The sequence below is a fragment of the Pseudochaenichthys georgianus genome, chromosome 3 (assembly GCF_902827115.2).
Source record: "Pseudochaenichthys georgianus chromosome 3, fPseGeo1.2, whole genome shotgun sequence".
NCBI lineage: Eukaryota > Metazoa > Chordata > Actinopteri > Perciformes > Channichthyidae > Pseudochaenichthys > Pseudochaenichthys georgianus.
Genome location: NC_047505.1, coordinates 26,036,560 through 26,053,547, shown reverse-complemented (window position 1 = coordinate 26,053,547; position 16,988 = coordinate 26,036,560). Strand labels below are relative to the sequence as shown.

The window sequence follows — 16,988 nt, the reverse complement described above, 5'->3', positions numbered from 1 at the left end:
TGAAGCTCAGCACTAAGGCTGTATGCAGGCTTTACATTGTTGAATGTTTTAAAGTAAATATAAAAAAATACTACTTTCATTACTACAGTGAAAAAAGAGGAGAACATGTTAAAGCATGTTAAAAATATTTGGGTATTTGCTAACATATCACTGATAGTTTTGAATTTCCACTTTTTTAGCACTCTTTTGCTGATACAGGTTTGGGTTCTCTAGTTTACTTAAAGTGGACCTATCATGCAAGATGCACTTTTTCATGTCTTTTATACATAAATATGTGTCTCCGGTGTGTCACAGAACTCACGCAGCTTCAGAAAATAAAACCCTCTCTCTTTTCCTCCGTAAACAAATCTCTAAAAACAGGGGTACTACGGAGCTGATCCAGATTTGCGTCCGATATGACGTAATATCGGTAATGTGGACAAACGGCACTATCAGAAAGTTGCTGTCAGAAACAATGCCCGACTGTTTTGGACGTAATATGGTCAGTGTTCACATTAGCATCGCTAACACTCAGAGCTAACCTGTATTGGAGAGAGCATGTGTGTGAAGAAGCAGGAAATAAAAAGGAACTCACCTTGTGGTATAACCGGCAAGAGAGAAAGCCTTTGAGCTCCATACTGTTTCAGAAATGATCCTTGATAATCCATGATATGGCGTTTCATCACGGCAGTATTTAGTTTAGACAGTAGCTGCCGGGTCCTGCATGAGCTCAGCCCCCTTCTTTTTTATTTTCTATACATTTTTCTATATTTTCTATACAAGATACCCAAGATCAGCACTTTTGAAACAGGAAGTGAAATAGAGGGATATGAGGCATGGCTAGAACGGGTGATCTGTTTGGTATTTTGAGCAAAACACTTCATAGACATGTTTTTTATATATTTGTATATATCTGAGACCTATGCTATTGCCTAAAAATAGCACAATAGGTGCACTTTAAAGATAGGAAAGGACAAAAAAGGCTTTAATGGTGAAGGTAATTATAACATTATATTTACTATTGTCTGCAACTGTAACACAAATGCTACAATGTTATGTATGTGTAGTTTGTCCCCTATTGGTTCCTTATTCTAACATCTTTGTGAATTTATATGCACTTAATTAATTAATTACACTTTTGAGAAAATCTGTTTGCTTTCTGGCAGATGATGACTGATTCATGCTTCTTTTGCCCTCTGCCCTCTTGAGGTGACTAATATAAGTCATTCTGAAATAATGCGATCACAGCTGTATGTTTATAGACAATTCAAATCCATTGTTAAAAATAACAATTTGATCACACTGTTCAGTGAGTAATATTCACTAAACTATATGTACTGTAATATGAACTAATGCTAATATAAGCATGCTTAGACTAGGTAATTTGATATTATATATGGGTGACATGGCTCTGGTACAGGCTAGTCTGAATGACATAATTACAAACTATGTAGACCTTCCAGGAAGCTTTTTTCTGTCTAATTTAGAGATGCAGTTCAATAGTTCAGCAACCTTTTGTTAAGTTATTAAACTAACTCTTAATCTCCAATTTATCAGGTTTTTTTTAGGAAACCTTCGACCATCTTCAGAGATGGGCACACAAAACTGCAGCTGATTAAAGGACAAACATACCATTCTCTAAACTTGAAAACATAATTTCTTTCCTCGTCATTCCACGGTCTACATGTGTTGCATTGACAGACCCACTGTGCGCCTCCATGGCTCAGGTGTTCTCACAGTCCAGATGCTGAGCATGACGAGCAGAAATCTAATGGATGTGCCGATTATTGCTGTGCTGATGGCCTCGGGGGTTGGAGGCTGCAGGTGTGCTGGAACTGAAGCCATGCAGAGCAAATGTTTGGTCTCCGCTTCACACAGGATGAGTCAACATGACCGGAGTAACCCAAAGGACTTTCCCCAAACATCCCTGGCCTTTGTGCGTGTTTGTGCCAATGTGTGTGGTGGGAAGACAGGGTTGTGTATAGGTGAGAAGGACCTTGACATATTTAATTAAAGCATCTCCTTCCCTGAATGACTTTTCTACACCTGTTTTAAAATCCTAATATCAGGCTGTGTCTGCTAAATGTACAGATAACAACACACGTTTTGTGTGAAAATAAATGCACAGCTACAGATTTGAATACAAGTAATCTCAATCACAAGAAAGCATCTGTCTGTAAACATGGTGTTTATGAAATGCTGCTGGACCTTGCCTTTGTCTGAGTGTGTGTGTGTGTGTGTGTGTGTGTGTGTGTGTGTGTGTGTGTGTGTGTGTGTGTGTGTGTGTGTGTGTGTGTGTGTGTGTGTGTGTGTGTGTGTGTGTGTGTGTGTGTGTGTGTGTGTGTGTGTGTGTGTGTGTGTGTGTGTGTGTGTTTATACGAGCGAGTAGTTAATAGTTGCAGGTTGGCATGTGAGACGCGCCTTTGTCTTCATTAGAACAACACCATGATGTACAACATTCAGCACAATGGCTTCATTTGGCCTGCCGATGTGCGGGAGCTGCTCTGTAATAACAGGGGTCAGGACCTGAGTGGGAGCGCACCATCACACTGCCACCGCCTTCTTCTGTGATGAAAGACGCTGTCAACAATCCCTTTTTCTGCCGCGCTAATCTACGTTGCTAATACGCCTCTCTCTCTCTCCATGCCTGGCACTAAGCTTTCGCTCTCCGCAGAACCCCAGCCTCTCCTTCTCTTTTTTCTGTCTCCCTGCTACACTCGTCTCTTTCCCTGATCTGCGGCGCCTAATCGTTCTTTTATTCCACAACCTTCCTCTAGTTCTCTTTCCCTCTCTCAAGATGTTCCTGTTTATATCCTTTGATGTATTTCTATATGTTTTTCAGCCTTCTAGGTTGCTTTCTATATCTGTTTTCCCAACTCCTGTAACTTATTTTTTTTAATGTTGCTTTTCTGTGTAACAGAACGAATCAGCTGCTCTGGAAGTTGCTTAGCAGTACCATTCATATACTGTATAGCTGGAGTGAATGTACACAACTTGCTTGTAGATAGCCCTATTATTTCAATTTTGTGGAACGTTCTACTTTATTTCACCACCTTCTTCACCATTGTGTATACTTTTGCTTTACTAGATGTATTTTTTTTTTCTAAACTGTGTAGTTATTGAAAACTTCAGTTTTAGTACATTTTCAATTTTTTACTAGCTCATTACCTAGTCAAAGTATGCATTTTGACCCAGTGAAATTACCTGATCAAATTAAACATTGTAATTTACCACCTAAATATATTTAGCTAAGACTTAGAGAGCTACAACATACTGTAAGCAAACCCGTACATGCCTTACATACTTCAAAACTATTGGCTGCATCACGGCCTGGTACGGCAGCTGCCATCCATGGAGGACCTTTACTCCCAGCGGCTCAGGAAGAAAGCCCTCAGGATTACAAAAGACCCCCATCACCCCAGCCACAAACTGTTCTGTCTTCTGCCGTCTGACAGGCGGTAATGTAGCATCAGGACTAAAACCACCAGACTCAGGGACAGTTTCATCCCACGGGCCATAAGACTATTAAACACCTGAACTTGAAACAACATCATAACATTAATCTGGCTGCTACTTAGGAATTATTTATCTAATATATCATTCCAATCACTAGCACTATTTCATTTTTTGTTACTATTTTTCCTTTTGTATTTAGGCTACTATTTACTTGCACTATTTTGTACTGTTTATCTGTGTTTTGTGTTGCACTGTTGGAGGAGCCTGTGACCTAAGATTTTCATCGTCATAACTACACTGTGCAACAAGTCCTCCAACTCATACGACCAAATGGGTCGATTGTTTAAGCCCTTATTACGACCAAATATGTCGTTTGTTCAAGCGCTTAATACGACCTATAATTACGTTTGAAAATTGTCGGCCTCGAAGTGCTCCCGTTGAATGCAAACGTTACAGAGGGTTGTTTATTCACAAATAACCCTCTCTGTAAAATCCTAAATTGTAGGTTAGTTTGGCCATTAAAACGCTTTATGATTAGATTTCTAGCGAGAAGTATATATTGTACTTTTAGAATCCACGTCCAGTCGATATGTAGGATCTATAGTTTGATAGATATTACGAAGATGATTTGAGATTTCGTCAGGAGAACGTGTATATGCGGCAAGCTTCCATGTAAAATTACGGGTTGAAAACAGTATTTCCGGTCTCGCCGTTTTCATAATAAAACCAATGATCAAATGATTTAACAGTGATATCTGCACTACTCATCCACTAAAAAAACATCAGTTTATCCTAGTTAATTATACGACATTAATTGGTTTAAATTGTGTACAATGCTTTTGTGTTTTTCCCATAGGTTTTTCTCTTTCGATTCTGAGAGACACATTTCTTTTTTCAGAGGTTTTGATAGGCTAAAATCACGCCGCAATGCACGTCGGGATATGGTGTTTATGTGATATGAAATCGGAAAACATTACAAAAAATAATAATAATACTTTATTCCGAGTGTTCTTGCTTTTCTCTTTGAAAGTCATCACATAACGGCATTGTAATACACGGTTCGGCTGCATTAAATATTACATATCTGCCCTAGATATGTATTTATAGAGCCCTGATCAGAAGACCTTTTGACAAACTGGAAGAAATGCCGCCAAAACTGAATACGTGACGTGGACCATAAATATATCAACAATTAAACAACATCTTCCATTTCTTTTCACACAATACGTCTCCTTGCAGTATCAACACTAATTCGGCTGACTTTTATATTTGATCCAATTAGTAGATAGTCTGTATTTACACCATAACGGTGCACAGCTGATAGAAAGGGACTTTTTTGTAGTTTTTAAAAATATTACTGATTTTCTGAACTACCTTTCCAACTCCTCATGCAGTTGACTGTTACAGGTCTTTACAGGTTCATGGTACAATGCATAAGCTTCACATCGAAAGACTGAAACTGTATTTTCCTTTACCGTTCTGTTTTAAACTCACAATAAAGTGAATAGTCATATTATGTACGATATTATTATGTTTTATTAACTAGACCACTGGTCTAAACCGCACCTCCTAGTGGTTAAAGCACGTTATTGAATGTAGTTGTTGAATAAGTTATATTTATTTAGTTATTGATGAAAACATTTAAATATTAAGAGTAGCCTACATACAAAATAGGGGTCAATGATAGAAATATAGAATGGAAAATATCTAGAAGATACTGTAGTGATCAATCAATCAATCAATCCATTTTTATTTATATAGCCCAATATCACAAATGTTACATCTGTCTCAGTGGTCTTCACAGTGTGTACAGAATATCAGTATGACAATATGACACCCTCTGTCCTTAGACCCTCACATTGTACAAGGAAAAACTTCCAAAGAAAACCCAGTTTAAAGGGAAAAATGGGAGAAACCTCAGGGAGAGCAACAGAGGAGGGATCCCTCTCCCAGGACGGACAGACGTGCAATAGATGCCGTGTGTAAATTGAAAAGATAATACATTTGCAACATAGGTAGTCCAAATGTTTGGAAATGCATGTGTGTATAATAGGAAGATGAATCCACGAGGATATCCATCCAGGACCACAGCCACGACTCAAGATCCAGCGCTCGCGATCCAGGACACAGGACCGCAGGATCATCCATGACTCCGGATCCCAGCGTATATAGACACCAAAAAGAAAGACATTTGGGGAAGCTGGGTTAATCGGAACATGAGAGTACACAGGTATAGACAGAGAGAAGGAAGAAGTAAGATGTCCCCCGACAAACTAAGCCTATATCAGCAAAACTAGGGGCTGAATCTAATCAGCCCTAACTATAAGCTTTATCAAAAAGGAAGGTCTTAAGCGCACTCTTAAAAACGGATAGGGTGTCTGCCGCCCGAACACAAACTGGAAGCTGATTCCACGAATGTGGAGCTTGATAAGAAAAGGCTCTGGCTCCCATTGTACTTTTAGAGATTCTAGGAACAACCAACAACCCTGCATTCTTGGAACGCAATGCCCTAGTAGGACAGTAGGGTATAATGAGTTCTTTAAGGTAAGATGGCGCCTGCCCATTAAGGGCTTTGTAAGCGAGAAGAAGAATTTTAAATTCTATCCTGTGTTCTATAGGGAGCCAGTGTAAGGCAGCCAGAACAGGAGTAATGTGGTCCCTTTTCCTAACTCTGGTTAGTACACGAGCTGCAGCATTTTGAATCAGCTGAAGCGACTTGACTGACTTCTTGGTACTCCCTGATAATAAAGAGTTACAATAATCCAGCCTAGAAGTAACAAATGCATGGACTAGTTTCTCTGCATCGTTTTGAGGCAAGATATGCCTGATTTTTGCAATGTTACATAGATGGAAGTAGGCGGTCCTTGAAATTGATTTTATGTGGGCGTTAAAGGATAAATCCTGATCAAATATAACACCAAGATTCCTTATAGTCTCACTGGAGGCCAAATTAATGCCATCCATAGTTAGTATATCTTTAGATAATCTGTTTCGTAGATTCTTCGGGCCAAGTACAATAACTTCAGTTTTGGTCGTGTTTAACATCAAAAAGTTTAAGGTCATCCACGTTTTTAAGTCCTTAAGGCAGTCTTGAATTTTATTTAGATGATTAATTTCATCAGGCTTGATTGATAAATATAGTTGAGTATCATCCGCATAACAATGAAAGTTTACAGAATGATTCCTTATAATACTGCCTAACGGAAGCATATATAATGTGAACAAAATAGGTCCGAGCACTGAGCCCTGTGGCACTCCATGGCTAACTTTGGTTTGCGTGGAAGATTCATCGTTAACACGTACAAACTGAGAGCGTTCAGATAGATAGGACCTAAACCAGCCTAAAGCAGTTCCCTGTATGCCAACTAAGTGCTCTAGTCTTTGCAATAGGATATCATGGTCGATAGTATCAAATGCAGCACTGAGATGGAGCAAAACAAGAATAGAGACAAGTCCCTTGTCTGAGGCTATTAGAATATCATTTGTGACTTTAACCAGAGCTGTCTCTGTGCTATGTGTTCTAAAGCCAGACTGAAAATCTTCAAATAAATCATTGTTTTTTAAGTAATCACACAACTGTTTTGCGACCGCTTTCTCAAGAATCTTTGAGAGGAACGGAAGATTAGAAATAGGTCTATAGTTGGCTAAAACCTCTGGATCGAGGTTGTGCTTTTTAAGAAGCGGTTTTATCACTGCTACTTTGAATGATTGTGGAACATAGCCTGATAATAAAGACATATTCATAATATTTAATAAAGAAGTGCTAATTAATGGAAAAACTTCCTTCAACAGCTTAGTTGGAATTGGGTCTAACATGCACGTTGATGGTTTGGAAGAGAGAATCATTGAATGTAATTGTTCAAGGTTAATGGCTGAAAAGCATTCTAGTTTACTATCTAGTGTAATATTAGAACTTACGTTTCCGGGAGCTGTTGATAACACTATACTGGTCAAAGGCAAGAGGTCATTAATTTTGTTTCTAAGAGTAACAATTTTATCGTTAAAAAAGCACATAAAATCATTACTACTGAGTGCTATGGGAATAGAAGGCTCTCTGTCAGCCTGGCTAGAGTGCTGAAAAGAAATCTTGCATTATTCTTATTCTCATCTATTAATGAAGAGTAGTAGGCTGCTCTCGCTTTACGCAGTGCTTTCTTATATTCATTGAGAGTAATATGCCAAATTAAACGAGATTCTTCAAGTTTAGTGGAACGCCATATCCTTTCAAGTTGTCTAGACTTTTGCTTTATTTTGCGGGTTTCGGCATTATGCCATGGAGCTAATCTATGTTGTTTTATTTTCTTCTTTTTCAAAGGAGCAACAGAGTCTAATTTTATTCGCAGCGCATCTATAGCACTATCAACAACATGATCAATTTGGGGTGGTGTACATTTTGTATAAGTTTCCTCCCCTACATGCAGACATGCTATCGAGTTAAGTATTGGTGGAATCTCTTCCTTAAATGTGGCTATAGCACTAACAGATAGGTTTCTGCTGCAAGAGCTTTTGACTAATGCTTTGTAGTCTAGTAACAGTACTTCAAAAGTTACTAAGAAATGGTCGGATAAAGCAGGATTATGCGGTTCGACTAATAGTTGCTCAATTTCAATACCATAAGTCAGAACAAGGTCGAGAGTGTGATTATAGCAGTGGGTTGGTTTATTTACACTCTGACAGAAACCAACAGAATCTAATATAGAGTTAAATGCAACAGTAAGGCTATTTTTATCATCGTCAACATGAATATTAAAGTCACCTACGATAATTACTTTGTCTGTTTTAAGAACCAAAGTTGATAAAAACTCAGAGAATTCTGATAATAATTCTGAATAAGGACCTGGTGCACGATACACTGTAACAAATAAGATTGGCTGCAAAGTTTTCCAGGTCGGATGCGTAAGACTAAAAACGAGGCTTTCAAAGGAGGTATTACTTAATTTTGGTATAGTATTGATAAGTAAACTTGAGTCAAAGATTGCTGCAACTCCACCTCCTCGGCCCGTGCCTCGAGCAATATGAGTGTTGACATGGCTGGGTGGAGTGGCCTCATTTATGCTGACATATTCTTCATGTCTCAACCAAGTTTCAGTGAGACAGCATATATCAATATTATAATCTGATATTAAATCATTTACCAATATTGCTTTAGATGCTAGAGATCTTATGTTTAAGAGACCACATTTAATCTTCCTGTTTTGTTGCACTGTAGCAGTTGTTACATTTACTTTTATTAGGTTATTATGTATGACACTTCTATTAGGTTTTACCTTAAATTGTCCTTGGGCAGACACACACACCGCTAATATTGAGTATTTTATTGGGTTCGGGAACTCCAGTTTGTCATGGATTAAGTCCACAAAGCCCTGAAATGTTTGCCGAAATGAGATCTGCACCTTCCAAAGTAGGATGAATGCCGTCTCTCTTAATCAGACCAGGTTTTCCCCAGAAGGCTGTCCAATTATTTACGAAGCCCACATTGTTTGCTGGGCACCACCAAGACAACCAGCGCTGAAATGATGACATGCGGCTATACATGTCATCATTGATCAGATTGGGGAGGGGACCAGAGAAGATTACGGTGTCCGACATTGTTTTAGCATAACTACACACCGACTCCACATTAAGTTTGGTGCATTCTGATTGGCGTAAACGAACATCATTACCACCGACGTGAATAACAATCCTACCGTATTTATGTTTATTTTTAGCCAGCAGTTTAAGATGCGCCTCAACGTCGCCTGCTCTGGCCCCCGGAATGCATGTGACTGTGGAGGCTTCGGTCTCTAAATTCACGTGTCTCATAATAGAGCTACCAATAACCAGAGTTGGCTTCTCAGCGGGTGTCTCGCTGAGTGGGGAATATCTGTTGTGTGATACGTGAACGGGTTGGTGGGGACCTGCGGGTTTCGCGTTATGCCCCTTCTGAACAGTCACCCAGCCTCCCTGCTGCTCGGGAGTTGCCGGGGGACGGCTAAGAGGAGCTACCTTTTGCCGGTCCGCACATGCTAACATGGGCTTTACTTTAGCTGAGTTACTTTCTAAGATGCGGAGCCGGGCTTCTATGGCTATGATTCCCGCCTCCAACCTAACAACTATACTACATTTAACACATGTATCCTTACCAGTAAAGGAGGTAGGGAAGTAACCAAACATGAGACAGTTAGAGCAGGAAATAGCACCAGAGGGTGGGGAAAGAGCCATGGCTAGCTATCAAGCTAAAGTAGCTACCGTTAGCAAACCCGAAAAGAGTGTAGGCAACTGTGGAGTTACAGTCGCTAAGAGAAGGAGAGTTGTGAGTGCTTAAGCTGTAGTAACGTGTGATTACAACGTCAGGCAGTTGCCGTGATCAAGAGTTTTAAAACGATCGATTAAGTTTAAGTTAATAAGCTATCAGCAACAGAACAGGCACACGGGATACCCGGAGATGACAACAACAACCGGAAGTTACAACGTGCTCACCGCAATAGGTTCCTCCTCTCTACAATAAAACAGTTTAGTGCAGGACGTCCAAAGATATTAACAGGAGGATGTGCAAAACAGACAAACTGATAAGGCTGAATTTTACTCAGGTGTAACTAAAGTCTGATTTAAGGGTTGTTTATATTTCACATCATTAATCAGAATCTGCAAAGTAACACAAATAAATGTAGTAGAGTAAAAATACCAGGTTAACCTCTGAATTGTAGTGGAGTAGAACAAAGTAGTACATGCTGCTGTAACAAAAACATTTCCCAACTTGGGATCAATAAAGTATCTTATCTTAAGATGATCAATGGCTACTGCCATATTTGCTAAATGTGCATCTGAACCTTGACAAGTGCATGTTTCAGGCTTATCAATTAACAATAGGAGGGGTCACAGACATAAGACCAGCTGTCATGTGGTATTAATGCTGCCCATTATGGACACAAGCAATTTTCACACATGTATTAATTATATGTTTTAAATTTGATAACACCAATGTGTTTCGTGTCCCCTAAACCTCCAGGGATGTATACAGTTTAATACTGGCAACTTCTAATTGTGGGAAATACGAAAACGTCTTTTAAAACTACATTTCCCAGTAGAGACGTGCCGAACATGTTGCGAAACACACAATAGCCAGCAAGTGTAATTCTGGGGGGGAGGGCCGGGCTGGACCCGTCCAAGTCCAGTTTTGGATAGTCTAGCGTGGTTCCATTCCATTTCAAAGAGCTTTGACGCTCAGCGTAACCTTGTCGCACTGCCACTCCAATATCCAATCACAGAGCTTGAGGGCTAATCACGGGGTTTGTAAAGCAAGGCGGATGTTGTAGTCCCAAACGATAGCTGGGGATTCTGGGTAGTGTAGTGTCTTCGGAAACTCTGTAGTGTCTAAACTCCGAAAAAACAATTTGTTTCTCCGAATCGAAGGTTAAAAACACAAAAGCATTGTACACAATTTAAACCAATCAATATTGTGTAATTAACAAGGATAAACTGATGTTTTTTAGTGGATGAGTAATGGAGATATCACTGCGTAATCATTTGACAGTGTGGGGAATACTTCCGGTTTTATTATGAAAACTTCGAGACCGGAAATACTGTTTTCACCCACGCTAACTTTACATGGAAGTTGCCCCATATACAGTACACGTTCTCCTGGCGAGACCTCAAATCATCTTCGTATATCTATCAAACTGTAGATCCTACACATCCACTGGACGTGGATTATAAAAGTACAATATACACTTCTCGCTAGAAATCTAATACAAAAGCATTTTAATGGCCAAACTATTCCACAATTTAGGATTTTCCAGAGAGGGTTATTTAAGCAATAGCTCACGACAGGCCGTGGTATATGCTAATTATATCACAGCTAAGGGGCGTGGTTCGGCCCGACGCGAATTATATATTGTGAATAAACGACCCTCCGGAGCGTTTGCAATCGACAGGAGCAGTCAATCAAACAAGGTTTTGATTATGTAACCCACTGGATAAACCAAGGTTACAAGGTTCTTGTATTTTGTTTGTTAATAATTATTTATTATTTATCTAGTTATTTTATAGTATATTTTAGTTCAATGGTCAACTTTTAAGAACTAAGCTCATTGATTGCTCTTGGACAAAAATCCGCCAAGTCCCGCCTCCTCACTCAGGTTAGTGAGAGCAGCACGTTGAAGACGTGTGTGTGTGAGGGAGCAGCGTCAAGCTGGAAGAACAGAGACACGTGTGAGCATTATATGCACAAAACAGCGCAAACTAATAGTTTTACCGGGACGGCGGTGGACCAATCTCTGGGGCTGTTGTTGGAGGTTGGAGCTGCTTTGGAAAGCGGGAGTTTTGATTGCTATTTTGTTTTCCTCGGTGAGTGAAGCAACACGCTACATGCTACATGCTAGTTGCTGCGGCATCGTGGTGTGTTAGCCACCTAGCTCTTTTGAGAGTTCAGTTACATTTAGCAAAGAGTTATGGTTGATAGAGTTATACAGTAGCTATATATTGTGTATTACTATTAGTGTTGCACGGTGTACCGATACTTGAAAGGTACCGCGATACCCTGCCGTTAAAAACGGTACGATTCCTCCGTTTCATTAGTATCGGTACTTTAAGAATGACGGGGAAAAGTACTCCCGTGAAAAAGAGCCGTGTGTGTTCAGCGCTGTGTGTTCAGCGCTCTGCTTCCACTCCTTGCACTGCAGCCGTGCCTGCAGTCCCGCCCTCTCAAGCACGTTCTAAGTCCCTCCCCTCTCTCGTGCACGCAACCACGCGCTAGCTGCCAGAGCATGTGAGAAAACGAGAAGCATGGCTGCAAGTGGGAGTGCAACTGCCGCTGCGCCTCGGCTTGTTGACAAAAAAGACGCCAGAAGTCTGTGAACGGGCCGTTCAGGTGTTCAGAGCAGAGCTCCCTGTCGAAGCGGCAGAGCGTGATGTGCACTGAAAAGTGTTTCTGTCGCAATATTATCGTTGAGCAAACTTAACTAGCAAACTAGCATCACTATCTGCTAACGTTAGCTTTAGCCTTCGTTTTCTATTAGTTTTTTTCATAGGCTATAAACGGAGGTGGTATAAGTATATATCTTGTACTTGAGTAAAAGTAGAAGTACCAAAATGTAGGAACAATCCTGCAATCAAAATGTTCCTCAAATGAAACTCAGTACTCAGGTCTTGTACTAGAAGCACCAGAGTGTAGGAATACTCTGTTACAGTAAAAGTACTGCATTCAAAATGTTCCTCAAGTAAAAGTATTAAAGTAGCGACAGTAAAAGTAGTCATCACTAATACATGTAGTGGAGTAAAAGTACACCATGTACCTCTGAACTGTAGTGGATTAGAAGTACAAAGTAGCAAAAGAAACATTGAAATACTTAAATAAAGTACAAGTATCTCAAAATTGTACCCAAGTAGTACTTGAGTTTATGAACTTAGTTACTTTACACCAGTGACTATAAAGATAGAAAGACTAAGCCTTGCACAGAGGCATGAAAATACATTTTCAAAATGCTCAACAGTGCTGCCAAAATGTTAAACTCACTGCTACACAATTAAAATAAATGCTTTTATATATATTTATATTAGATGTGACTCTTTGGCGTTTCTGTTATTATTACCTGCTGCTTTAGTTGTTCTGACTGCTAAAATCATCTGTTATTCCTAATTTTAAAGCCGATATTCCGTGTTTCCCTTTTTTTAAGAAAAGTATCGAAAAAGAATCGGAATCGCAATTCTTGAAACCAAAATGTTGGTATCGTGACAACACTAATTACTATACAGTGCTAACAAGCACTAGACATTTATTTCGTTTACTACAATGTTTTGAGCAATAATGTTTAAACTGTAAATGCTTATCTTGAACTACATTTCATGATTTCATGGTTATTGAAGTCAGTGTGTTTTTAGTAGTGCATTTAGAATGAATCTTTTATTTACAATGCAACAGTTTTCCATATTATGGTATCTAAATGTGTTGTATATTTGCATTGATAATTTAGCACTGCACAGTTATGATATTTGATGGACATGTGTTGAAGATACATTTGCAATGTTTTAAGCCGTGTTATATTACACAGGCTGGGTTTTTATACCCTTGGATAAAGAGATTCCGGATTTTCTGGATTGTGGACTCTGGATTTTCTCCCTGACGAGGGGGATGGCGAGCTACCATTGATAACCTGAACACCTCGTCGTTCCGCTACCAGTGGTAGGATTTTGAGAAGAATTTACAGGAACTGAACAAAGGACAATTTTCTTTTGGGGGTTTATTTTTATTTTTATTTGGGGTGCACCCAAGTGTCAAGTGCTTTAAAACAGTTGGAATTATTTGGAAGAATGTTGTTTATTCCTGTGCCAATATATATATAATTTTATCTTTATAAAATCTCAGTATTCACTTCATTCACTCTGGTGTTCGACTTCATTTATTACCCATCCTTTAAGAACCTGGAATACTGGTCCAGTTTTCACACACCTGACACCCTGGTTACAATTACAAGGGTGTCCAACATACTGACAAAGTGAGTGTTTATACATTATGTACGACTTCTCTCTCAACTGTTCTGATATCATATGTCTGCTCTGAAAATATCAGTCCTTCTGTCTACATTAATTACACTGGCTGTCTGTCATATGATTTCCTACCATGTGTGAGGCATCTATATTGTCTCTCTTTGCATTTGTGTGTGTCTGCACATCCATGGTTTTGCACACGTATATCTAGCAGGATAGTTTCTACTCCCTGATGTATACAATTATTTTATTCCAGATAGTATCTCTCATAGATATTTCTGAGCATGCATGCATAGGCACAGCCGCACACCCACTGACAGTTGGAGAGATGGGTGAGCTTGAAAGGAAGCCAGGGAATTAGGGGAGGACAAACAGCAAAGGAGATTGGAGCAGAAGGCAACCTGTGAGCTACTAAGATATAAACAGGTGAATGATTTTCTGTTCCCTCTCAGATTGTTTCCTCATCTCTCAGCCTGGCTCGCTCCTTAGAGAGACTAGCTGGAACCGCAGTGTCTTCCTAAGCACCCCGGGTAGACTATCTGGCACAGACATAGCTGGGCTACCGTCGCTCCTCTGTGCACTGCTGGCCGCCGTGCGCCACTGGCCAAGTTGTTGAAATGCACAGCCTTATTTTCTGCTCTGAATCGCATTAGCTCTGGGGCTGTCGTAAACTGATACAAGCAGCAGCCCTTAAACGTACACACAGTCTTCGAGAAGAACACCCTTTGTGTGCTCACATAGTTATTCCCTTCAACACACACATATGCACCATTGCTCAAACATCATTTGGCAACACACAACTGCAGGCAAAAAACATGAACACTATCCTGGAGGACCAAATGCTCTGACCTTTGCAAAGATTCATATTTTTTCCTCAAAGCGCTTTTGTCTCTTTTCCATTTCATTTGGCAGGATATAAAATAAAAGAGGAAAGAGACATTTGAAGTGAAATCCAGGAGATGGAAATGCCAGGCTGCCACCTGCTGCAAATTCAGCCACTTCATAAACCTTACAATATATTTCCTCTTTTATGAGTGACACAATAGTGTTACATAAAAGCAGTTGGTGTGTCATGTTAATTAAACATGTGGTTGTTCTGCTGGAGTTACAGCTACTTACACTATTCACAAAATGTGTGAGTGAACATGGCAGTGCTTGTGTGTGAGCGAATGCTTGCTTGCATATAGTTAGTTAATCCTTTAAACGTCTAGGTGTTTAATCCTTTGTGTTCTTTTAATTTAGTCTGCTAAGAGAAAAAAAAATGTTTCCAGGTAAAATCAGAAACTGCCAAATACAAGATGTTTAAACAGGGATTTGTTTTTTAAGGAAGAGGCTTTGTCTAGAGGAAGCAACAGTGAAAAGACCAAGTAGACAAACAGGCCGAGACAACAGTCAGCCTTTCAGACAGAGTGGCAGTGACACCTCTCAGCGAGTCTCCGAGCTGTCACTCCCAACTAGCCTGTCACCTCCCCCCTCTCCATATCATTGACTTTCCACTGACTTAAACACACTTTTGCCAAGCCCCTCTGAAATGATGCATTGTGCTGTAGGAGTTATAGAGAACAATACTCTCCTGGAACACAGTCGTAAAGTGGACTTGAGAGAAAGGAGCTGGCTGCTTCACTTTCTCTCTGTGGTTGCTAGGTTAGTTCTCCACACAGAATCACTGGGGCCTTTATTGGCGGCTGGCACCATCTCCAGCCCCCTGTCTGTGGCTCCCTGACTGTGTGGAGGGAAGAAAGGGTGGGCGGCAGAGGGAAAATCATCCCTCTCACTCAGGGTGGCGTGCTAGGACTTCCAAAGCTCCTGCCACCCCTTGTGCCCCGTTCTGTCCACTGGAGCTCCCACAAGTATGTCTGATGGCTGGTTCCAGAGGCCCCGCTCTCTGGCTCTGACCTCAATCCGTCTCGTTAAACCATAATTGGAAATGAGCTAGACATTTACCTCTCTGGATATATATCTGTGAACTCGCCCTCCTCTGGGAAATCTGTACATGTGTGTCCCCTTTTTAAATCAAAGGCTGGGATTTCTCACCTTCAGCTAAAATCATTTAGGGAGATCTGTGCCGAGGTGAAGGTGTGCACAGAGATATTTCAGAGAGTTCCCTAAGCCCCAAGGCGCTATACTTTACAGCTCAAGAGACAGAGGGGCACAATGATACTCGCTGCCAGCCTTTATTCTTTTAGATGACAAATTCAGGTGGGATGTCACACCCTCCACTGCAGCCATTTGCCATCATAGATCATTAGTAGAAATGATTTGTAATCAATGAAGACTAGTTTACAGTTCATTTTGTGACAGTTTAATGTTGTATAATATTCTGCTCTACTGCATATAACAAGGAAATGTCCCATTGCCAGAACAAAGGGGGATACTTATTACCCTGAAGGCAACACTAATACATAAAAGTAGATACTGCAGTATCGAACTGCATTTTGATGTCCATTGGCTAATTCGTGCAGAAGTGGTTCTGTTTATCACAAGTGTGCACAATTGTGTCAGGATTGCACAAAGTTCTCAATGTGCTTAATAATGGAGAAAATACACATGCAGAAACAAAACAATCACTGGACACACAGACACACTCTCTGACGCTGTCTTTCCCATCGCTTTCAGACTAATCCACCTGCAGACAAGGCGCCTCCACAAGAAGATCAATGGCTGTGTCCTTGGAACCAAAAACTGAAGGTCGGCTTTTCCTATCTTTCCCTATCCCTGCCTCAGAGTGTATGCACACTATGTAGTCATTGTGTAGATATATATATATATATATGTAAAACAAAAGATCAGTGGTTGTGCGGGAGGGTGCCAGATTATTCATATACATTGTTTCCTTTAATCCTAATTTTAAAAACATTGCAATATATTTACCATATTCAAAAATAATCTTTTAATACAATTTAATAAACCCCTTAAGTGAACCATACTATTTCTTAACATAACTTCCTGTCAATGAAACGCTTGTATCCTAACACAAGTCGGCTCTCTCTGAGCAGTGGATCTGTCTTGCTTTTTGTTTTGCTCTGGACAACTTTGTTTGTGACCCCTGATGAAAAACAGTTGTTGTGTGCTACGTGCCCCATGTTCTA

General features: G+C 40.1%; 1 long non-coding RNA gene across 1 annotated transcript; it reads left to right on the top strand.

Annotated features, from left to right (window-relative positions):
* The first annotated feature begins 11,599 nt into the window (after positions 1–11,599).
* Positions 11,600–16,592, top strand: LOC117461858 (uncharacterized). Its single transcript, XR_004553760.1, has 3 exons — positions 11,600–11,760; positions 13,464–13,594; positions 16,516–16,592. It is a non-coding gene; the product is annotated as an uncharacterized lncRNA (long non-coding RNA).
* Positions 16,593–16,988: the final 396 nt, after the last annotated feature.